We start from the raw sequence: 25,408 nt of genomic DNA, 5'->3' as shown, positions 1-25,408 counted from the left end.
GTTTGAAATTTGCTCTAAAGAATAATAGGCATACTATGACCCCCAGATCCAAATTGGATTTTTATTATTTTTTATGCTATTGGAATAACCTATAAGAGTATCACCTGCCTCTGCTCTTGCACAGTAAAATTTCTAATGTTTGAGATACCAAGGTTTTATGTATTATATTAAAAATATGCTCTCCACCAATAATACTCCAAAAGGCCAGCTGAGATTAGTTCAGCATTCCATAATTTCTCCCTTATGACCTTTATTTACTCCTATTAATTGTGTGCATATCTGTCTTCACAATTGATTTTAAGCTCCTTTAGGGGTATGGACCATATTTCACTGAAATTTATATCCTCCACATAATCTAGGGGAGAGTTTTCTATTTTATCATTCTTATTATTAAAATCTTTAGGGCACATAAGAATTCATGTGGATCTAAGGACGAAGTGCAAAAAAAGAGAAATGTGGGAAGGGTGGGTCCCACCTTATAGTTCCACACGGCTGCTTTCCTAGGCAAACTGCATAAGCAACCGTCGTTTTCCTGAAAGAGCTATGCTACGTATAGCTGCTCCTGTGAGTTTACCACGGCGAGGGAGCTCTTAGGAGATGCTCTAAAATTATTGCAGTGAAGTAGTAGAACGCTACCTTATAAGGTCTTGTTTGCTATAACTGAGGATAAGACTGGTAGTAAACTGGGCAACAACCAAACTGAATTATTGTTAAACTGAGGACCAATAACCAATAGGCGGTGATGAGCTGAGAATGTATATGTCAGAGGAACAGGACAGAGGAGCTGCTGATGTACACACAACTGGACAAAATTAGGAACTACTGCAAGGCTAGTACCACCCCTCCACCTTCATCGGGTTAGAATTTTTCACACCCTGAAGGCTGTGGCAAGATGGAGGTGGGAGCACAAATTCCACTCACATTGAAAAATTTTCACTACATATTAAAAAAAATTTTTTTTTGGCTACGCTGGGTCTTCATTGCTGCGTGCGGGTTTTCTCTAGTTGCGGCGAGCAGGGGCTACTCTTTGTTGCGGTGCATGGGCTTCTCATTGCGGTGGCTTCTCTTGTCGCGGAGCACGGACTCTAGTAGTTGTGGCATGCGGGCCCTAGAGTGCGCGGACTTCAGTAGTTGTGGTGCGTGGGCTCAGTAGTTGCGGCACGTGGGCTCAGTAGTTGTGGCACATGGGCTCAGTAGTTGTGGCGCACGGGCTTAGTTGCTCCACGGCATGTGGGATCTTCCTGGACCAGGGCTCGAACCCGTGTCCCCTGCATTGGCAGGCAGATTCTTAACCACTGCGCCACCAGGGAATTCCCTTCACTATATCTTAAATGAAGATTGAGCTAAGATGGAGGTAGGAATGTGAAGTATTTATGTTTTATGCATCTTCAAGCAGAAAGCTGAGATTATTTAAAATGTTCATGCAGAGCAAGAAATCGAAATACCAGAAAGGATCAAGTGGCACTGACTTTGGAATATGACCAGGTCTTCAGTTTCTGGGGAGAAAGAAGAGGAGGGAGCTGCTTGAGGAAAATCCTTGGAGTAAAGAAAGAAACAGCAACACTATTCTCTTTTAGAAATATTCGGTAGTTAAGTGCTTCAAGTTTTGTCTTTATAGTTAGCCATCTAACTCCTTAATGGAATTAGAGTACTTCATTGGTTTCACTGTTTGTTTTACATTTTAATTTTATTTATTTTTAATTTTTCAATTTTAATTTCAATCTCTTTTATTTTCAAAACCACTAAGCTTTATTTCTTTTTAAAAAATAGAAAATAGTTGGGCTTGTATTAGTTTTCTTAGCTCTGTTAAAAGAAGATTGAAAATGGATTATGAAGTTGCTCATTCATGAACAATCAAATATCACATTCTTTGCTGAAATGACAGCTTTTGGTTAATTAATTATGTTGTAGGCATTTACACTTCTTCTGTGGGCAGTGCACCATAGCAGAAGTTGCTCACATGAGCTGCTTTAAGAATATTCTACACTTAATACTCACGTATTATAAGAACTTCAGCTAGTAAAAAAGTGTGTTTCTTTTTATTAATTATCATCCCTTCCTTTTGCTTACTTCTCTGGAATCTTCGCTCACGTAAACCTAAATGTCCACTTGTTCTCACCAAAGACATTGAATAAATCGTTCTCTCTGAAAATTGCGCTGTTTCCTAAGCTTTCAATTTCCAATGTATCCCTGAATTTTTCACTCTCTACCCTTGAAACATTCTCTCACTTTTAGTTTGTGTCAACAGCTCACCCTGCCTTATCAATCTCTCTTGTCTCTTCTGTTGCAGAAACTGCCCATGTTAGGAGTGGTGGATATAAGATTTGAGCTTTAATTTCCAATTCCGTATGCTCTTTAACCATGTCCTAAGGAAGCTGTGAGATTTCAGTATCCCATTTTTTAAGCAAGAATTTGTTGTAAATAAGTCTGGCAGATGGCCACAACATCTGGGACAATTAAGCCCCAGGAATGGATGAGTAGTTTTCTAAGGTGAGTAGAATTTTCCATCTGTTCAAATGGCACGTTAGGGGTTTAGACAAGCCAGTGCTGGCTGCTCGGGGTGTGTGCCTTACACAAGCCTACTTTTTGTCCCCCCAGATACTTTCTGGTTGTGCCGCTAAAAAGTGGAGAAAGTAGGAAAATAAATATTTGCTCTTTTTACAGCTGTCTGGCTGTTGTGAATGGATAACTTAGGCTTCTTTGGGTTTAAGCAATAAGATCAAACAGTTTTCATGAAATTCCACTCACATTTCAATGCATGACTTATTTTGGTTTATTCTGTTGTAGAATATTCCAAAGCCAGAAGTAAATGCTAAAGAATAAATTATCCCATTTAAAAGATATGGATGTACCACATAACAGATTGTGGCCACAAACATTCTGAGTCAGACCTTCCCCTCCAAATGCCCCGTCATCCCCTACACCCAGGCAACTCTCTAATTAATGTGTGATGGAATCATACCAAATCAGTATTAGGAACATATTATTTAGAGCCTAGGTTATTATTTTGAAGCTCTGTTGCTTAGGGTAAGCCACAGAAAATCAGTGAATTAGGCAGGATTTTTGTTTGTTTTCTGTTTGAGGAGGTACAATAAGTTGGCTAGTACAAGGAAGCTCTTACATCCTTGCAAACTTCAGTCACATTGCCATGTAAAGTCATTGCCAAGTTTTCAAAAATGAATCTGGACTGCTATTCTAATTCATGACTGTTCCGCCTCCGTGACAGTTGGTGCTCGCTTTTGCAGGGGACACAGCTGAAACTGCGTGGTGGAAGTGTCATTCCACTGCTAAGGTTTTGGATTTTGTTGCTCTGAAGAACTCGTATGTCAAAGAGTAGCAGCTTCTCGGTCTTCTTCTCTCCCCATCAGCAGCTGATATCTACTTTTCTCCCTATTTCCTCCAGACTGTCCACTCCCCAGCATCATTTCTGGAATATAACTCTGCCTTTCTTTCTGCATTTTATTTTCTTTTTGGTAAGCATATAGACTTACATGGTTTGCTAATAATTCCTGAATATGCATTTGCAGCCTTGAATCTCAGTGCCTTTCTGGCTTAACTATCTGGGCAATCTTATGGCAGTACTTGGAGAACACTGTAAATGCTGAGTCCTGACCTTTCAAACAGTTGAAGTATTGACCACACCAGATTTACACTTGGCTGTGCCATTTGCTATCACTGTAGCTTTAGAGCATATATTTGACCTATGCTAACTATTTATTTATTTATTTATCTATTTCACATCTTTATTGGAGTATAAATGCTTTACAGTGTTGTGTTAGTTTTTGCTGTACAACAAAGTGAATCAGCTATATATATACATATATCCCCATATCTCCTCCCTCTTGTGTCTCCCTCCCACCCTCCCTATCCCATCCCTCTAGGTCATCACAAAACACCGAGCTGATCTCCCTGTGCTATGCACCTCCCACTAGCTATCTATTTTACATTTGGTAGTGTATATACATCAGTGCTACTCCCTCACTTCATCCCAGCTTTCCCGTCCCCCTCTGTGCTCTCAAGTCTGTTCTCTACGTCTGCATCTTTATTCCTGCCCTACACTAGGTTCATCAGTACCACTTTTTAAATTCCATATATATGTGTTAGCATACGGTATTTGTTATTCTCTTTCTGACTTACTTCACTCTGTATGACAGATTCTAGGTCCATCCACCTCACTACAAGTAACTCAATTTTGTTTCTTTTTATGGCTGAGTAAATATTCCATTGTATATATGTGCCGCATCTTCTTTATCCATTCTTCTGTTGATGGACACTTAGGTTGCTTCCATGTCCTGGATATTGTAAATAGTGCTGCAATGAACACTGTGGTGCATGACTCTTTTTGAATTATGGTTTTTTCAGGGTATATGCCCAGTAGTGGGATTGCTGGGTCATATGGTAGTTCTATTTTTAGTTTTTTAGGAACGTCCATACAGTTCTCCATAGTGGCTATATCAATTTACATTCCCACCAGCAGTGCAGGGGGTTCCCTTTTCTCCACACCCTCTCCAGCATTTATTATTTGTAGAATTTTTGATGATGGCCATTCTGACTGGTGTGAGGTGTTACCTCATTGTGGTTTTGATTTGCATTTCTCTACTGATTAGTGATGTTGAGCATTCATTCATGTGTTTGTTGGCCATCTGCATGTCTTCTTTGGAGAAATGTCTATTTAGCTCTTCCACCCATTTTTGGACTGGGTTGTTCGTTTTTGTGATATTGAGCTGCATGAGCTGCTTGTATATTTTAGAGATTAATCCTTTGTCAGTTGCTTTATTTGCAAATATTTTCTCCCATTCTGAGGGTTGTCTTTTCATCTTTTTTATGGTTTCCTTTGCTGTACAAAAGCTTTTAAGTTTCATTAGGTCCCATTTGTTTATTTTTGTTTTTATTTCTATTTCTCTAGGAGATGGGTCAAAAACGATCTTGCAGTGATTTATGTCATAGTGTGTTCTGCCTGTGTTTTCCTCTAAGAGTTTTATAGTGTCTGGCCTTACATTTAGGTCTTTAATCCATTTTGAGTTTATTTTTGTGTGTGGTATTATGGTGTGTTCTAATTTCATTCTTTTAAATGTAGCTGTCCATTTTTCCCAGCACCACTTATTGAAGAGGCTGTCTATTCTCCGTTGTATACTCTTGCCTCCTTTATCAAATATAAGGTGACTATATGTGCGTGGGTTTATCTCTGGGCTTTCTATCTTGTTCCATTGATGTATATTTCTGTTTTTGTGCCAGTACCATACTGTCTTGATTACTGCAGCTTTGTAGTATAGTCTGAAGTCAGGGAGTCTGATTCCTCCAGCTCTATTTTTCTTTCTCAAAATTGCTTTGGCTATTCAGGGTCTTTTGTGTTTTCATACAAATTGTAAAATTTCTTGTTCTAATTCTGTGAAAAATGCCTTTGGTAGTTTGATAGGGATTGCACTGAACCTGTAGATTTCTTTGGGTAGTATAGTCATTTTCACAATAATGATTCTTCCAATCCAGGAGCTTGTTATATCTCTCCATCTGTTTGTTATCTTTGATTTCTTTCATCAGTGTTTTATAGTTTTCTGAGTACAGGTCTTTTGCCTCCTTAGGTAGGTTTATTCCTAGGTATTTTATTCTTTTTGTTGTGATGGTAAATGGGATTGTTTCCTTAATTTCCCTTTCTGAACTTTCGTTGTTAGTGTATAGGAATGCAAGAGATTTCTGTGCATTAATTTTGTATCCTGCAACCTTACTAAGTTCATTGATTAGTTCTAGTAGTTTTCTGGTGGCATCTTTAGGATTTTCTATGTATAGTATCATGTCCTTTGCAAACAGTGACAATTTTACTTCTTTTTCAATTTGTATTCCTTTTATTTCTATTTCTTCTCTGATTGCTGTCGCTAGGACTTCCAATACTATGTTGAATAATAGTGGTTAGAGTGGACAACCTTGTGTTGTTCCTGATCTTAGAAGAAATGCTTTCAGTTTTTCACCATTGAGAATGATGTTTGCTGTGGATTTGTCGTATATGGCTTTTATTATGTTGAGGTAGTTTTCCTCTATGCCCACTTACTGGAGAGTTTTTATATAAATGGGTGTTGAATTTTGTCAAAAGTATTTTCTGCGTCTGTTGAGATGATCATATGGTTTTTATTTTTTAATTTGTTAATATGTTGTATCACATTGATTGAAGAATATATTGAAGAATCCTTGCATCCCTGGGATAAATCCCACTTGATCATAGTGTATGATCCTTTTAACGTGTTGTTGGATTCTGTTTGCTAGTATTTTGTTGATGATTTTTGTGTCTATGTTTATCAGTGATATTGGTCTATAATTTTCTTTTTTTATGATATCTTTGTCTGGTTTTGGTGTGAGGGTGATGGTTGCCTTGTAGAATGGGTTTGGGAGTATTCCTCCCTCTGCTATATTTGGAAGAGTTTGAGAAGGTTAGATGTTAACTCTTCTCTAAATGTTTGATAGAATTCACCTGTGAAGCCATCTGGTCCTGGACTTTTGTTTGTTGGAAGATTTTTAATTACAGTTTCAATTTCCTTACAGGTGATTGGTCTGTTAGTATTTTCTAATTCTTCCTGGTTCAGTCTTGAAAGTTGTACCTTTCCAAGAATTTGTCCATTCCTTTCAGGTTGTCCGTTTTATTGGCATATAGTTGCTTGTAGTAGTCTCTTATGATCTTTTGTATTTCTGCAGTGCCAGTTGTAATCTCTCCTTTTTCATTTCTAATTTTATTGATCTGACTCCTCTCCCTTTTTTCTTAATGAGTCTGGCTAATGGTTTATCAATTTTGTTTATCTTCTCAAAGAACAAGCTTTTAGTTTTATTGATCTTTGCTGTTTCCTTTGTTTCTGTTTCATTTATTTCTGCTCTGATGTTTATGATTTCTTTCCTTCTACTAATTTTGGCTCTTTGTTCTTCTTTTTCCAGTTACTTTCGGTGTTTATTTGATATTTTTCTTGTTTCTTGAGGTGAGCTTGAATTGCTATGAACTTCCCTCTTATAACGGCTTTTGCTGTGTCCCATAGGTTTTGGATCATTGTGTTTTTGTTGCCATTTTTTTCTAGATTTTTTTTTTATTTTCTCTTTGATTTCTTCAGTGATCTCTTGGTTATTTAGCAACGCACTGTATAGCCTCCATGTATTTGTGTTTTTTACTGTTTTTTTTTTCCTGCAATTGATTTCCAATCTGACATTGTAGTCGGAAAAGAAACTTGATTTCAATTTTCTTAAATTTTCCAAGTCTTGATTTGTGACCCAAAATGTGATCTATTCTTGAGAACATTCCATGTGCACTTGAGAAGAAAGTGTATTCTTCTGCTTTCAGTGGAATGTCCTAAAATATCCATTAAGTCTATCTGGTCTGTTTTGTCATTTAAAGCTTACGTTTCCTTATTTATTTTCTGTCTGGATGATCTGTCTACTGGTGTAAGTGGGGTGTTAAAGTCCCCCACTATTATTGTGTTACTGTCGATTTCTCCTTTTATGGCTGTTAGCATTTGCCTTATGTATTGAGGTGATCCTACGTTGGATGCATAAATTTTTACAATTGTTATATCCTCTTCTTGGATCAATCCCTTGATCATTATGTAGTGTCCCTCTTTGTCTCTTGTAATAGTCTTTATCTTAAAGTCTATTTTATCTGATATGAGTATTGCTACTCCAGCTTTCTTGTGATTTCCATTTGCATGGAATATCTTTTTCCATCCCCTCACTTTGTCTGTATGTGTCCCTCGGTCTGAAGTGGGTTTCTTGTAGTCAGCATATATAACGGTCTTGTTTTTGTATCCATTCAGCCAGTCTGTGTCTTTGTTTGGAGCATTTAATCTGTTTACATTCAACATCGATATGTATGTTTCTATTACCATTTTCTTAATTGATTTGGGTTTCCTTTTGTTTCCTTTTGCATGTTAGGGAAGTTTTCCACTATAATGTCTTCAAATATTTTCTTTTTCTCTTCTTCTTCTGGGACCCCTGTAATTCCAGTGTTGGTGTATTTAATGTTGTCCCAGTGGTCTCTGAGACTGTCCTCAATTCTTTTCATTCTTTTTTCTTTATTCTGCTCCCTGGCAGTTATTTCCACCATTTTATCTTCCAGCTCACTTATCCATTCTTCTGCCTCAGTTATTCTGCTATTGCTTCTTTCTAGAGTATTTTTAAATTTCAGTTATTGTGTTGTTCATCACTGTTTGTTTGCTCTTTAGTTCTTCTAGATCCTTGTTAAATGTTTCTTGTATTTTTTCCATTCTGTTTCCAAGATTTTAGATCATCTTTACTATCATTACTCTGAATTCTTTTTCAGGTAGGTTTCCTTTTTCATCTTCATTTATTTGGTCTTGTAGGTTTTTACCTTGCTCCTTTTTCTGTAACATAGTTTTTTGGCTTTTTTTTTTTTTTTTTTTTTTTTTTTTTGATGAGTGGGGCTGTATTCCTGTCTTAGTAGTTGTTTGGCCTGAAGCTTCCAGCACTGGAGTTTGCAAGCAGTTGGATAGATCTGGGTCTTGGTGCTGAGATGAGGACTTCTGGGAGGCCTCACTTCGATCAATATTCCCTGGGGTCTGAGGTTCTCTGTTAGTCCAGTGGTTTGGACTCAGAGCTCCCACCACAGGAGCTCAGGCCCACCCTCCGGCCTGGGAACCAAGATCCCACAAGATGTGTGGTGCGGAGAAAAAAAAAAAAAGTAAAAAAGGAGCAATACAGTAACAAAGAATAAAAACAAAATAAAATCAGAAAGATAAAAAATATATTAGGCAAAATAAAAATTTATTTGAGACAACTGCAACAAGGTAAAATAAAACCACAACAGAAGAAAAAAGAAACAAAAACAAAAGCCTTGGCTATGGGGGGTGGAGTTTAGGTGGGGGTGGAACTTAGACAGGGGCAGGGTTTAGGGTGGGGCAGGACCTAGGCAGGTGGGGGGTGACTTTTGGGCGTGGGTTGCGACCTAGTCTCAGGACCCAAGCCAATGGAAAAGGCAGTGGGGGCAGGGCCTAGGTGGGATAATGTTCACGAGTGGCATGGGGCCCCTGCTTAGCACCTGCACAGAAGGGGAGAGGCAGCACCTCCAAAGGAGGGCCTCTGGAGTGTGGAGTTCTACAGTTTGGAAGTTAAGTCCCTGGGTGAGGGTGTGTGGGTGGGGTTTAGGCCCAGTGCAGTTAGAGGGGTCTAAGAGGGGGTCTCCGAGTGTAGAGGAAGAGCCCTGGGTGAGGGTGTAGGGGTGGGACTTGGGCTCTGCACAGCAAGAGGGAGGCTCCTAGGGCAGAAGATTGGGCCTGGGAACCAAACAGGCTCCCCAGTGCCTAAGTGGACAGAGAGAGCGCTGTTTGCATTCTGTTCTTCTGTGCCCCCCTCCCCCACAGTCTCCCACAGGGTCTCCCCTGTCCTGCTGGACCCCTAACCATGGGTGGGTCCTGCTGGGTGTAGGAACTCCTCCCCTCCCCCAGGCCCCCCTCAGGGGAGGCTGGTCCCAGAGGTCCAGCCTTTACTTTCGCTCCCCCTTCCCTCCCTCCCACTGCCTCAGGACCCACGTGGCTGGAGGGGGCCTTGGTAGGCAGAGGATCAGTCCCAGGATCTCAGCAGGCTCCCAGGGGTCCAAGTGGGCAGGGGAAACCTGGCCACACTCCCTTTTGGTCCTCTGCCTTCCCAATGGTCCCCCAATATCCCCCTTCGGGTGTGGGATCCCTTCCCCTCCCCCAACCACCCCTCAGGGGAGCCAGTCCTGTCCCACCTCCACTTCTCCTCCCCCTTCACTCCCCCCCATGCCCCATGTCCTACCTGGTTTCTGGGGTTTCCTCCCGTCCCCTTAGGTGTCTGTGGTCCCTTGCCAGTACCTGGTAGGTGCCCTAGTTGTGCGGAGACATGAATTCCTAGTCCGCCATCTTGTCTCCACCTTGCCCCTATGATATTTATAAAATGGAAATAATCATTCTTTAGAAACCTCACAGGGTTATGAGGCTTAAATGAAGTTGAATCTTTATGTTTGATATAGTAAATGATAAACAATTGTGTTCTTCTCACTGCCAATCTCCTAATTGTTGTAAACTTCCAACTTTGGAATTATCCTTAATTGTTCACACTTTTATCTTCTAAATCAAATCCATCACCATGTTCTATTAATTAGGGTCCCCCTCTTTCTCTGTGTCCATGGCTACATTTTTTATTGGTTCAGACCATCATTGTAAACCAGGAGTACTGCTGTATTTTATATCCAAATTTCTTTACTTTTTTTTAGCCCATTTAATATAATTAAATTTTCTTTCAATTTAGCAAACATCATTTTGAACCTACTATGTGCCGTAAAGATTGCTAGGCCATATTGTAAGTGGCCTTGGAAGACACTATTAGTTAGAGCTTGGGCTCTGGAGCTGGATTGCTTGGCTTCAAATGCCAGCTCAACTATTTATTAGCTATGTAACTTTGGACAAGTTAGTTAATATTTCTTCATTTCAGCTTCCTTGTCTCTAACAAGGATATAGATAATAATAGTATCTCATGTCATAATGATTATCATAAGAAATAAAGGAAATGGTGCATATAAACATGCCTAACATGCAGAAAGCACTCAATTATTAATTTTTCTTATTATCTTTGAATTTTTTTTCAGCATTTGCCTCCCATTTTGATACCTACAATGACCACCTCTTCAATATAAATTAAATTGGAGCCTCTGTATTTGAGTTTTCCATTACCTTCCTTTTAATCAGTTCTCACTAAATTCTTTGACACCTGCATAAACATAGACATTTAGCCTGATGGCATTTAGTCCATCATCCCTAGACTTCCAGTCACTGACAGGGTTTCTCCACAGCATAGATTCTCTGTCTTAGTTAAGCCATTGTACTTCATGTTTCTTTATTTTTATCTGATGTAGTTCTAGATTCAGTGCATTTACCCAAGTCATTCCTGTTTTTCTATTGTTTATTTTTTTGCTAATTTCAAACATTCTGCTTTGAGCTCGCTTTTCAAGATTCTTTCCCTTACTAAGTGCTCCTAAACTAAGCACTCTTATATTCCCTCTGCTTTTAGAATAATTATGTTCTGCTTGTGCTATGTTGAATCCCTTACTCCATAAGCCTAAGCCTTTCTGCTCCAGTCATATTAGTCTCCTGCTATTCCTGAAACATGCCGAGCATTCATCTATCTTAGGACTGTTGCATCTGCTTTTCCCTTTAACTGAAAATAATGTTTTTCTCTAGACATATGCGTGGTTTATGGTCATACTTCATTCAGGTCTCTGCTCAAATATCACTACCACAGAGAGTCACCCCATCATCCTTACATGGTTTCATTTTTCTTTGTAGTATTTGCTATAGGTAGATCTGATATTTATCTATTGTCTTTTTTCCTCACCAGGGGGCAGGGCCATTGTCTTGTTTTGTTCCCTGTTCTATCCGTAGCTCCTGGCACAGTGCCCTTTATATAGGAGATTCTCAATTAATATATATTGGATGGATGAATGAATAAATTGTAACTTGACATCCCCCACCAAAAATCATTCTAAACACTTAAAATATTTATGGACGATATATTTGATTTTATAACATACCACTGTATATTGTGATATTGATGAAAACATGCTGGTTTTAGGACAAAACTGACTCAAATTTCCAATTTCTCAATATTATCTGAGTGAATCCCAGTAAATATTTCTCTGAGCCTCAACACCTTTATGTATAAAATATAGTAATACTCACTGTGATGATTAACTTTATGTCAGCTTGCCTGGGGTATAGTGTCTAGTTACTTGCTCAAACACTAGTCCAGATGCTGTTGTGAAGACATGTTTTAGATGTGAATAACATTTACACAAGTGGACTTTGAGTAAAACAGATTACCTTCCATAATGTGAGTGGGTCTCAAACAATCAGTTGAAGGCCTTAAGAGGAATAACTGAGGTTTTCAAAAGGAGAAACACTTCTGCCTCAAGACTGCAGCATAGAAACCCTGCCTGGATTTCTAGCCTGATGGCCTGCTCTAAAGCTTTTGAACTTATCACCCCCACAGAATGCTGTTTGCCAATTCCTTGAAATCTCATATATTCTTATTCTCTCTCTCTCTCTCCCTCCCTCCCTTCTTCCCTCCCCCCTCCCCCCTCTCTCATTCATATATATCCTCTCTCCGTATGTGTGTGTGTGCTTATATACATACATATCATATCATATTGGTTTTTTTTCTTGGGAGAACGCTGACTAATAAACCTACCTTGCCTGATTGAAGTTGGGATTGAATGAGGCATGTTTAAAACTCTCAGTAAATAGTACTGATTATTATTACATAGTACAGTAAATTCTTTTGGCAGGTTATTGTGCCTGCCACATAGTAGGTGCTCAATAAGGATATGATGAAAGAATGAATAAATATTTTCCAGAACAAATATTATTCCAGAAGACTGTAAAAGCTCTTACATTTTGGTCACCATTAATCATTTCTGAATAGTCTTTTTGGCTGAATGTACAGCACATTGCATTCCCTGTAAAGGTCTAAGGAAGCCTATTCATATGCAACATCATTCACTGAAAATAAGTCAGTATTTCTTTTATGACGGCAAAAGTACTGTTTGCGAATGAAAGGAGGTCGAGTGCCAAATCACTCCATGAATCTTCTAGCAATTTTTAGATAAATCTCATTTTCTACATCTGAAAACACTTTCTAAGAGTGTTTTGAACACTAGTTAGCTAATTGGGGCCATGGTCTTTGAAAAAATATATATATATACATATTATACAAATGTTAAGTATTTTAATTCAGGTGGAAATGGGAAGTGGCAAGGTATCTTTTAAATGTTTGAGCATCTGGAAATTAAGTACACGTATTTGAAGAATATACAAATTCAGATGGGGTTCTAGTAAGAACGTATTCTGTTTCAAAGAACTGAGAAGATTGAAATAGTCACTGTTGAAGCTGAACAGATTTCATGGATTTTAAAGGTATTTTGCAGTATATGGACTTGGAGGCCTATCAGGTGCCATCGTATTTGGGGTTTCCCTCAAGGTATCAACTAGAAGACTAAGAGATAGACCCATGTGGCAGGGATGGCCGAACAAATACCAGGACCGTGTTAAGAGTCTTTAGTGCCAACCAAACACACTCACTAAAGGCTAGGCTCTTAGAGAGACAGTTAGGGAGAAGATGAGAGGAGGAGGGAGTGATTGAAAGATCCAAAATGAGACGCTGGAAACCAGATTGTCTGCCTTCAGTTTTGCCCAGTTTCCCAGCCAGAGTCTTCCAAAAGAAAACAGTATTTTTTAACTCCATTGACATTCTTACCATGGTGGAAATATCCTGAAATTCAGTAGAAATTTGAATTTCTACATTGTTAAGCCTTAATGTATGACAAGTTTCTAATCCTACTGCCTCTGTCTTTCCAATGCCCCTTGATTTGGTAGTTGGTCATAAATGTCCTAATGAGAATGTTTTTGTTAATTAGGATAGGAAAATATCCTAAAAATACGAAAATATCTTTACCACTTTTAAATATGCTTGCATTATAAACCTACTCACTGGAATAACCAGCTCCTCAAACATCATTAACTACTTATTTAAAAATTCATTTTTAACACTTTTTTATTATATCAAGTTTTATTGCAACAGATGCTGAAATAAGCCTACCAGTTTCATGGGGATTTTAGTGACAAGATAGGGGAAATGTCTAGACTTCAGTTCTTTTCTCAGTACTTGAATTCAGGCCAACTGCAGGATATCAGCTTCTACATGTGTTCAAGCTCTCAGATTTTTTTGTTTTAAATGAAAGTTACATAGATTGGAACATCAATGCATTGGAGATATTTGAGGGAAAGAAAGAGGACAATAAAAGAATAAAAGTGAGTTCGTGGACTTCCCCCTAGAATCCTAGATTCCCTAAATGACATAAAATGTCATGTGGCTATGTGTGGCTAGATAGTGACATTTTGGACATAAATTGAATTCCCTGTTTGAAAGAAGAAGAGAGGTTTGTCTTAGAACAATAAAGCTTGCAAAAATGAAGTACTGTAAGCTGAACTGTATTTAAAATTCACTATATATATGTATAACTGAAAAACTTTGCTATACACTTGAAACCAATACAACATTGTAACTTAACTATACTTCAGTAAAGAAACATAAAAAATAAAAAAGATGAAAGAGAAAAAAATTCACACTACACATCTGTGCCATAAGGATTCAGGAGTTGTCCCCCACGTTGCCTTGTCAGTACTCATTTGACTTGTAGTGGGCATATGGCAGGGAGGCATCAGAGCATACCTGAGAGCACACACCACCTGGGAAGCAAGTGGAGATGGCAGTAGCAGGGGAATAATTAGGGTGGCCTTGAAGGGGAAGAGCATTACAGGGGATTGAGACCGTTCTCCATAGCCAATCACTGAGATTTACTGCAGTATGAGGAAGAGGTCAGGGACCAGCAGAGTGACTTAGGAAGAACCATCCAGGGATCTATTCTAACCCAAATGATCTGTAATTTGAGGGATCCAGTCTCTGAATGCTCCCCCAAATATACCATCATTTTTCACTAAGCAACATGGAATTTGCTACAAATGACTGTTCTGTTGATACGCAGAGGTCTAAAGTGCCTTCAATCTGATAACACTGTTCGGTAGGCTTTGAGACACCACTCAGCATGTGCATTTTTTAAGAGAAATTAAAATAGTTGCCTCAAAAGCTTTCAACAGAGGGGAAGAACTTCCCTGCACCCCTGTCTCTTTAGTTTATATCTCTAAGTTCCATTGTTCTGTGCATAGCTGTCTCTTGGGCCTTTTCAGAAAGCCTTGTCACCAAAGTTAAAAATACCTGCCAAACTGGATTCTAAGAAGAGCAATGCACATCTTTACTGACTTTTTTGCTTGTTTGTTTTCAGTTTTGCTAAATTGCAAGTACATCATTCTCTGCACAGCTGGACACTGTGCTCTTTCAAATATTTTTCCCTTCTCAGAAATTAAAAAAAAAAATATATATATATTTGCCAAATTATCTTTCACCAAAACATACCCCCCCAAAATCATTTTATTAATTTTTTTTATGCTTCATGGTGACAGATCTAACTTCAGAAACGTGTCACTAAAGGGCTAGATAACCTGGTATTACTTCAGACAGGCAGCCAACATGTTGGCCACAGGTTTTATTGTCCAGATCTGCTCAGTGAAACCCCACACCAACAGTGGCCATTACTCAATAGAGCTACGGATATTGTCAGAGAATCTAGAGACCATAAAAATCTGTATGTTGTATGCATAAATTTGCATATGGAATTAAAGAGGTCTTAACTTCAAGTGGGAAATTGTGACTTCGTGAACTTAATGCTTTGATCTCAGTGGTCATATCTGGACATCTGAAATTTACAACTGGTTGTGCCAAGATACTTGGGAAGAGTCGGGTAGGAGTGAGAACATTCTTAACAATTAGCAGGGGACTAAGCTTCAGGTAATATACATAAGCACAAATGGACAGAAAAGGTCTCTGCTGTTCTGTTTGTCTCCTTTTCCACGGGTACATGAGGCCAACAATTTAATTTTCTATTTTAATCTGGTAGCCACAGTTCAACACTGGCTTGTGGTAGAGAAAGAACTGGACAGCTCTTTCTGACTTCGTATTTTTGTACTTTTCTTCTATCATATTGTCTTAATATGATAAACCATAACTACAGTAAAGGAAAGAATTTGGAGACAATCCACATTAATTTTACAAGTACTTAGATCTCTCCCTCTCGAACCTCACAGGAGCTGCCTGAGTGATTGTTCATGGATACTGAAAATAGCCAATCATTTGTTATCCATACAACTTCGCTTCTGAGAAAAATACATTAGGAAAAGGCTTGCTCTGGATTTTCCAGCATGCAAAACTCCATCAAATCAGTTCAACATGCAAAAACAATTTAATAAAGCACTTACTTCCCCTGGGCCCAAGGTCATATCTATGCAGAACTGAGGAATTGAAGGTTTTTCAACACTGTTATTGACTTTCAGTGATTTTTAACTTAGCCAGACCAAGTAATATTGACATGTACTAAATACAACTCTTAATCATTAGGATGATTAAAAAGAACATAACTTTTCTAAACAGTGCTTTACATTCCTTTTACTTTTACAATCATAACATTTTCATTTATTAACTTAACACATAACTTATTGAAAATAAACTGTGCTCCAGGCATTGTGAAAAGGTTTGAGAATATAAAGATAAATAGCAAAATCCTGTCCCCAAGTTGTTAAAAAAATCTTAGTGCTTAAAAGGAATTGCAGAGCGCTTTTAATCCATTCTGTCACAATATCCTTCACAGTTGCTGTCACATGTCTCATGGAACGGCTGGTGGCAAAAGCCCCGAGGGGGAGAATCAGAAGTCCTGAGTTTGAATCCTGACTTTGTCCTCTGCTTGCTGAGTAACCTTGGGTAAGTCAGTGAATACTGAAACTCTTAAATTTGTTTCCCAATTTATAAAATAGGGACTCGGGATGTAGTAATACCTGTCACTTAGGGTTACTGTAAGAATGAAATGGATTGATACCATGTCAAATGCCTAACAGAGTGGCTTGCATGAAGTCAGCATTATAAATAGTAGCTCTTTTCAAGGAGTTAACAGCCAAATTAGACAGCTCACTCTGTTTTTCAACAGTTCTCATTGTCACAAGGTTCTGAAATTTGCCTTCCTGCGAATTCCGACCACTGGAACTCATTATGCTCACTGGAGCAGATAAGTTTAATTCTTTCTTCCACATGAACAACCTTAAGACAGCGGAACACAGTTTCCACCCTTCTTGATTTCTTCCCTGTTGAGCGTCTGCAGTGAACTTTTATTGTTACTTAACTATTTTTTCTTAGGTATAATGAATATATTAAAACCTTCAAAACCATTTACACTAGGGTGAGAATCAGTATAGGATGGAACATTTCATACTGAATTTAAATCTGTTTGGTAATTGAAATCAGAAAATAACCTCTCCTCCAAGTTTTACTTAGAAGATAAACCTCCATAAACTTTCACCAAGGCAGTAGTCTCCTAGTCTATTTCCAGCCTGCTTACTGAGTCATGTTCTAAGTACAAATCTATTTCTCTATTGGTTGCCATAAATAAAACTTCCCAGCTTACTTAGTACAGTGGTTCCAAACTTTTTGATCTACTAACCCCTTTACACCCTTAAAAGTGATTGATGATCTGCAAAAGGTTTTGCTTGTGTAGGTCAAATCTATATGTACTTACTGTATTAGAAACTAAAACAATTATTAATTCATTTAAAATACAACAGATTTATTATATATTAACACAAATAACACATATTTATGAAAAATAATATCTTTTCCTAAACAAAAACGAAATAGTGAGCAGAGTGACCTTGCTTAATATTTTTGTAAAATGTTTAATGTTTAGCTTAATAAAAGTCAACTAACTGTCTGCTTCTGCATTCAACCTGTTGTGATATGTTGTTTTGTTTGAAAAATGTGACAAAAATCATACCTCACAGAGATATGTAGTTGGAAAATGAAGGAATATTTTAATAGTCTTTTTCAGATAATTGTGAATATCCTTCTTTGGTATTACACCAAATCTCAACAAATGGTAGTTTCTTACAGGGTAGTTGAAATGTATGATCTCAAGTGATGCCCATGACATTTAAATTAAAATCTATTTGTCTAACTTGCGCTTTAAAAGGAACTTTTTACCCATGTGTGATCTTGTAATACCATGTTTTGATTATATGAAAAAATTGGTTCACTACGTTATACAGATATTCCAAAGGTTGATGCATTTCACTATATAATATCAAGAAATCACATTCACTGATACCATCCCAAATCTCATTTTTTTCTTAAAAAAAAATTGTTGTATACTGGGATGCTGTTAAGTTCATGATGGCAGATACAAGTTTTCCAAAATTCTAATTTTCTTTGAAATTTGTCATTGACAACAAACACTATTAGTTATTTTCCTTACAATGACAAGTTCACTTTGTTCATTTTCAAGAAAATGCCTGCCAAACAAAACTCATTTCAACATTTTGGAACACCCTGAAAGAGTCTTGGGGACCCCAGAGGTCTATAGACCATCCTTTGAGAACTGCTGTCTCAGCTTTTAATAAGATCCCCTACAAGTTGCAGCCTACCTTCCAGCCCTACCATACCTCTAATCCTCTCTGGCCTGATCTAATCTATCTTTCCTCTCATCTGCTCTGCTCATTTTTTGGCCAAGATTCATGAACTCTTTCCTGATATTTTTTCCATGTATTATTAAAATATTATTAAGATAATCCCTCCTTGAGTTGTCACTATATATATCGTGTACTTTCTTTTAGCGTTGACCTTGCATAGTTTCATTTGTTTATATACCTGTCTCTTCCTTTTAGACAGTTAGTTGCTCAAAAACTGGGACTCAGTCTTGTTAGTATCTATATCAGAAAGTAAGTACTAGATCTACCAATTATTAGCTTGAACAAGTTTTTTAACCACTCTGTGTCTGATTTCTCACCTATAAAATGGAATACCGTTACTTACTCCAGAGAGGACTGAAAGAGAAAATGCATCTATCAGCTCAAAATACTGTTAAGTATGATCATTATTACTACATGTTTTTGAGGGATTACCCCGTTGATGAGGTATTTCCTGTTTTAATATCAAAAGGATTAGTTATAATTGAGTCTATAGCATTGTCTGAGTTTACAAGGGTTTCTTGTCTTGTATTTTTTATTTAGGGCCTAAATTCTAGACAATGATTTATTTGGGTAATTTTTGATCTATCGTGAGTTCTGTTTGGTAAGCAAACATTTTCAGGTTAGATACTTCTGTCACTGTGTTTATTCTGTGAAGTACCATATTTTAAGCACATGTATGTGGTTCAGGCCCTTACTGATGCAGTCATTCTAGACCCTGTCCTCTCCCTGACCAAGAAATCTCTCACATTACTCCTCAACTCTCCTCCCTACTGCTACCATTTCAGGGTTCATCCTTATCCCTTCTCTTCTGGACTTTTCCAAATAGTCTCCAGTCTCTCTCACCTACAATTTAACCTCCATTCAGATTCTGGAGAGTGCAAATTCTTCATAAAATGTTAATATGACTAAAAACCTATCTTAGCTACTTGTCACACACAAGATGAAGTCCAAACTCTTTGGGGTGGGTATTAAGGCTCTTTATATTCTCACCTCTTTATTTCTTGCTAAACTGACTTCTTATTCATTCTCTTAGCCCTACCCCACCTCTCATGCACCTGCTGTGTTGAACAACTTGCAGTTCCTAGAATATGATATATCTATATTTATTGGCTCCAATTTTTTTTCTATTTCTAGGCTATCTTTCTGAAAATTACCACTGAGTCTTCCAGACTCAGCTCTTTTCTGCTCTGGTGTCATTCTGCTATGACTTTCTCCTCTCCTGTTTTTTTAGGCTCTGTATCCTATGTTATAGCCCACACAGTACTTTGTTACCTCTATTTGTGTTTATATCTGTCTTCCTTCATACACTAAGACATATTCACAGAACCTGCCAGTCATATGATCTAACAAGAGAAACTATTCCCCCTCAGTCCCTGCTATATAGAGATCTATGACTTGGACCACTAATTCTGTTCTCCTGGCAAGATCTTCAGACCAGCTGACAGGAAGACAGCAAATCCAAAGGATGCTCTGTGATCTGTGACTTAGGACCAATGGCATACCAAGTGTGAACGTTTGAGATAGGCTGAACAGGTTCTCCTGCCAAATTGAGTTGGAAAGAACTGAGACATAAAGTGAAGTTGAAAGAATTTCTAGGAGTACTTATATGAGTCCCCTCCATATCCACTCATCTGCTTCCATCTGTGTACATACACCCTGCCTCCCTACCTTTATCACAGGTGTACTAACTGACCATTCTTACTTAAGGCCAACCTCTCCACTGGAGCACTCAATCCTAGCCTCACTCATTTATTGGAGAACACCAGTCTAGCAGTTCTCTCCTACCTTATCTTTTTCCCCTTCTGATAAATCATTCTTATTGGCATACAAATATGCTGTAATTTCTTCACTCTAAATATATATAAATATTTTTCTCCTGAATCTACATGTAGCTCCCTTTAGCTACTGTCCTATTTCTCATCTCTCTTCTGTGGAAAAATTTTCTGGAATAAAATAATCTCTAATAGATACAATCATAGAGTTCTCTACTTTCCTGAACCTGCTCTAATCAAGCTTTTACTCCACCACTGCAGAAGTTAAATTTTGGTCATCTTCTTCCTTGACAATTCAGAGGTATTATACTGGTAGTCAAGTCTTCTACCTTCAAATACTTTCTTCACGTGTCCTTCAGGAGATCACACTCACCTGAGTGGCCCTCTACCTCACTTACCCTCCTTTGGAGCTTCTGTTTTCTCCTTGTCTTCACGCATCAAGGTAATTATTTTTTCTGTCTGTACTGGCTCTGTTAGTATACTTGAGTCAGGTGATTCTATAATACACCTAGACACTGATGATTCACATATTTTAATCTCCAGTTCACACTACTGCCCTCAACTCCAGACTCCAAATGCCTCCTAGATACACCCAACTGCATGTCTCCCAGCCTCTGCGTTTCTCTCTGCCAACAATAATTTTATTAATGCAGTAGCCAGAGTAATCCTTTTATAAAGTTAGTCAAAGGCTATTATCCTTCCTTTGTAGCCCTCTCAAGGGACCTCAATGTCCCTACAGGATCTGTTCTGCCTCTTCCCTGTTATCTCGCAGACTTCATCTTCTACTATCTTTCTCCTCTGTCTCAGGACTCCCATCAAGCATGCTCCTGACTCAGGGGTTTTATGCTTGTTCTTACGTCTCCCTGGAATTCTCTTCCCTTAAATATTTCCTAGGGTTAATCATATTCCCTTCAGAACTCTGCTCAAAGTTACCCCACCCCAGCGCTTAAAAACTCTCCTGCCTTTTGTTAATGGAGTTGAACTCAGTTCTGTACTGAAGTCCTCTCCCCTATTGCAATAACTCAAATAATACTTGTCATTTTTTAATGTACCCAGTGAAATTTCTGTTTTACGTCCCTGTACTTTCTTTTTAACATTTCACGTACTGTGCCTGTACATATTATACTTCTGGAAATTTGTTGTGTGGGTAAGTGGATGCAAAGCCTCATAAAAGCTAAAAATTTGAGAGGGTAGGAAAGAGGAATAGAAGATAAAGACTTCAGTAGACAGAGGGAGAATGAAAGAGTATATGCTTAGAGAGTAGGCAGAGGGAAGGAAGGGGAGAGTGAGAGAGCAAAGCAGAGATGACCTGTGGGCTGCCTCTGTCAGTTCCTGGTTCACATATATATATTTTATGTATATGTATATATACACACACATATACACTATTAGAAAGTATCAGAGTGGGGCTTCCCTGGTGGCGCAGTGGTTGAGAATCTGCCTGCTAATGCAGGGAACACGGGTTCGAGCCCTGGTCTTGGAGGATCCCACATGCCACGGAGCAACTAGGCCCGTGGGCCACAACTACTGAGCCTGCGCGTCTGGAGCCTGTGCTCTGCAACAAGAGAGGCCGCTATAGTGAGAGGCCTGTGCACCGCAATGAAGAGTGGCCCCCGCTTGCCACAGCTAGAGAAAGCCCTTGCACAGAAACGAAAACCCAACACAGCAAAAATAAAGTATTTAATTAATAAATTCCTACCCCCAACATCTTCTTAAAAAAAAAAAAAAGTATCAGAGTATATATGTATAGTGTATATATGGAATGTATAATAAGGATATATATTATATATAATTAGCATATAACAGTAAATATATCCTTACAGTACACCTGCTTCTTCTTAAATTTAGTTGCGTGAATTTTCTAAATCACTGATCCTAGCTACTAGATGAGACCAATTAGAATTCTCCATTCCTGTGATCTCTTATACAAGAACCCATCTTTGAATCTGGAGTGCCTGGCATTGTACCTACTGCATATCAAGCATTCACTGGCCAACTTTTAAATTAAAATATAAATATGTCAAGTCTTACTTTTCTACTACCCTCATAAGTAAGTCTTCTGTTTATGAGAAGATTATGGACAAAATATATCCTCCGTGGTTAAGATTGAAAAGAGAGTTATTTAATTGTCTTACCTTGCGATAGAAATATTAACTTCAAATACCAGCAGAAACAAATCAAGTTCTCTTGGAGTTGGCCGTTGTTAACTGAGGCCTCCACCAATTTCTGGTTGTTAGAAGTCAGACTTGAGGCAACTTAGTAAACCTCTAGACCTACTAATGAAAGAAAAATATATTTAGATTTCAAGTTTCAATTTCATTATTACTTCTTTACATTTTGCCAACATAGAATGCATGGTTTTGCTGGAAAATCCAATCAAAGCTCTCAGAGGAAACAGCCAATAAATATGTAGTATAGAGATGCATTTTCCCTTTGTTTGAATGACCCCTTTACCCTATGGCTTTTTCCAATTCTGGAAAATTTCTGGAAAATTCTTTTTCCAATCTTCCAACCAAACACATACAGCTCGTTAAACAGTCTTATTGAAATTTCATTGAAGTTACCATTGTCCTCATATGGCAGCAGATCTTGTTGCCTTTTCGTATGTATTTTCAATCTAGGAGGCAGAAAGTTGTTCTGCAGAGCTTCATATGCAATCTTTTGCCAGTTGATAAACTCTGTGTCAGTTCACCACAAAACAGGACTGCCCCCCCTCAGAATATGAAAGTCTTTCATATACTTCTGTTTTGACCTCCAAAGCAAAACAGCAGGTATCTAAAGGATTCTTAAATCCCCCATGCTAATTATTGTAGCAGTTTGGTTGAACAGGGAGATAGATTTTATGCTTCTATTTTATCGATCTCTTTCCGTTGAACAACTTCTTGTGTGAAATATTTCTTTCTTTAAGCAGTCAAGTGAGATGTGAGGCAAGCATCTGTTTTTGCCTCTCATTCAGGGCTTCTTTTTTTTTTTTTTTTTTTTTTTTTTTTTGCGGTACCCAGGCCTCTCACTGCTGTGGCCTCTCCCGTTGCGGAGCAACAGGCTCCGGACGCGCAGGCTCAGCGGCCATGGCCCACGGGCGCAGCCGCTCCGCGGCATGTGGGATCCTCTCGGACCGGGGCACGAACCCGCGTCCCCTGCATCGGCAGGCGGACTCCCAACCACTGCGCCACCAGGGAAGCCCTCATTCAGGGCTTCTTAAGGACCAGGTCCAAAGGGATGAGTATCGAATGATTCATGATAAGACTAAAGATATGGAATTTACTTCTTTTTCTAAGGTCTGAATGTCAAAGCCAAATTGAGATTCTTAAGGCAGTCTTCAGCTATAGAGCTATAAAGAACAATGCTCTCTACCCAATTCTCAGCCAGTTAGGCCTGCCCCAGCTAAATGCTAAATACAAACCCAGTACAGATTACATGAAGAGAAGCCCGAGGGGATGTGTTCTGCAAAGGGGTCAAATACAGCAGTTCAAATCTGTCTCACAGTGTCCTGGTTGCTTAGAAAAGTGTAGTATATTGAGTGTTATGGATGGTCCAGTGGGACTACAATGTGTTTTATTCTGCCCCTATTATGTAAAAGGATTCAGGGAAGGTTGGAAACAAAATATAAATCACCCACTTGGGTGCATGCACACACATGCATTTAATTATCTAATGATCTGCTTTCATTTGACAAAAGCAGAACTATTCAATGTTAAAGATTGCATGACCCCTCAGGAGACAAGGTTTGGAACATCATTTATTAACGTTACAGTGAAATGCTTAAGTATTTCATGTTTTCATGATCTATGGGAAATGTGATCAGATGGCAGCAATAAAATCTGGGATTTTCCTGATCCTCACTCCAAGATCTTATTTTTCTTACTTGTCTTACTTTAGCTTTTAATTATATTTAACACTTATTATTACATATTCACAAGTAGGTAGGGCCTATAACCTGCTGAGACATGTTCCATCTGTCCTTCCCTAGGAGAGTTTGTTCTGACATTTCAAGTAAACTGTTTAGATGTCTTTTCCACTTTTCAATCTGGGGAAAAATTATGGGAAACTTGTAGTCTGATTCAAGATTTGGATAACTGTAAAATCTCCCAGAAAATATGGCTTGCTTAAAAGTTTAAAATATCTTATTCATTGCAATTACTGTTAGGAGGAATTTAATTGAACTGTGATAACTGCTATTTAATAAGTATTATTATAATTTGTACTACTAAGGAGAATATGGTAATCAGGCTTAGAATATGATGTGTGGTCCTGGTTAACATTCTGGAAATTACTGAGTCTTGAGCAAGTAGTTGAGGCTATAGCGACTGATATGCAGAAAAGTCTTAGGACCATATATCTGGGAAGTAAAAATATGGTCAATAATTTAAATTCCTATATCACACATCATACACAAATATATTGATGTCTCTGTTCTATACACTGAAGGAGTGCAATGTTGGTGCAGAAAATGAAAAGTCTGCTAAATTCCCTACTGAAGTCAAGTTTTTCTTGATGATAGACCAATGAATGATAGTATTTTTCTGGTGGTTCATTCAGTTTCTGTTAGTCATTTAAGACAGCTTAAAGGAGCTCAGGCTTACTAAGGAAAGTGTGATGGATATGTTCTGGGAGTTGTAGACCTATGTTATTAATACCAAAGTAAGTAAACAGTGTAGTCAGAGATATTAGAACTCTCTCAAAAATGCTCAAGGGCTTCCCGTTACTTTTAGAATAGTTGAACTTCTTGACATGGCCTTTATCTCCCAAATCACTTCCTATGCTTTTCTTCTTGGTCACTTTGCTCCAACTACATAGGTCTTTTAAGTTCTTGGTCATTTCAAGACTTTTCTTCAGGTTTCTGTCTAGGCTCCTCTCTCTGTCTGGGCTGCTCCTGCCCTGCTCTCTGCATGGCTGTCTCCTCTCATCCTTCAGGCCTGGTGTAAGTATTGTAGCCACACTGTGGTTTTCCCTAACCCCTTATCTAAGCAGGCTTTTTATGTCAGTTTCTACTCTTTTTCTTTGCATATTAGCTTCATTAGCACAATTCATAATCATATACTTACCTATTTATTTATATATAAATATCTTTCTTTTCCCATTCTAAATTATAATCTTGATGAGAACCACTATATTAAAAATTCTAGTATGTAGTAGGGGCTCAATAAATATTTTAAGAATAAATGTGAAAGAAAGGAAGTGATCAAAAAAAGAGGGTTGCAGACCAATATCACTGATGAACAAAGAGGCAAAAATCCTTCACAGTATGTTAGCAAACTGAATTCAGTAATACATTAAAGGGATCATATGCCATGATCAAATGGGATTTATATGAGGGAAACAAGGATGGTTTACTATCTACAAATCAAACAATGTGATACACCACATTGACAAATTGAAGAATAAAAATCAAACGATCATCTCAATAGATGCAGAAAAAGCTTTTGACAAAATTCAACATCCATCTACGATAAAAACTCTCAACAAAGTGGGTATAGAGGGAATATCCCTCAACTTAATAAAGGCCATATATGGCAA

The 25,408-nt window shown here is 38.2% G+C and overlaps 1 protein-coding gene across 6 annotated transcripts in view; it reads left to right on the top strand.

Annotated features, from left to right (window-relative positions):
- SYT1 (synaptotagmin 1) overlaps positions 1-25,408 on the top strand; it is a 1,170,968-nt gene that overhangs the window by 322,543 nt on the left and 823,017 nt on the right. For all 6 annotated transcript variants that reach the window (XM_079937830.1, XM_079937831.1, XM_079937829.1 and 3 more), the window contains one exon: positions 16,256-16,365. The gene's annotated coding sequence lies outside the window, so the exon portion shown is untranslated. The remainder of the gene's footprint in view (positions 1-16,255; positions 16,366-25,408) is intronic.

The sequence above is a fragment of the Stenella coeruleoalba genome, assembly GCF_951394435.1.
Source record: "Stenella coeruleoalba genome assembly, chromosome: 11".
Lineage (NCBI taxonomy): Eukaryota > Metazoa > Chordata > Mammalia > Artiodactyla > Delphinidae > Stenella > Stenella coeruleoalba.
Note: the sequence above shows the minus strand (reverse complement) of the source record. Positions and strands in the feature narration are given on the sequence as shown.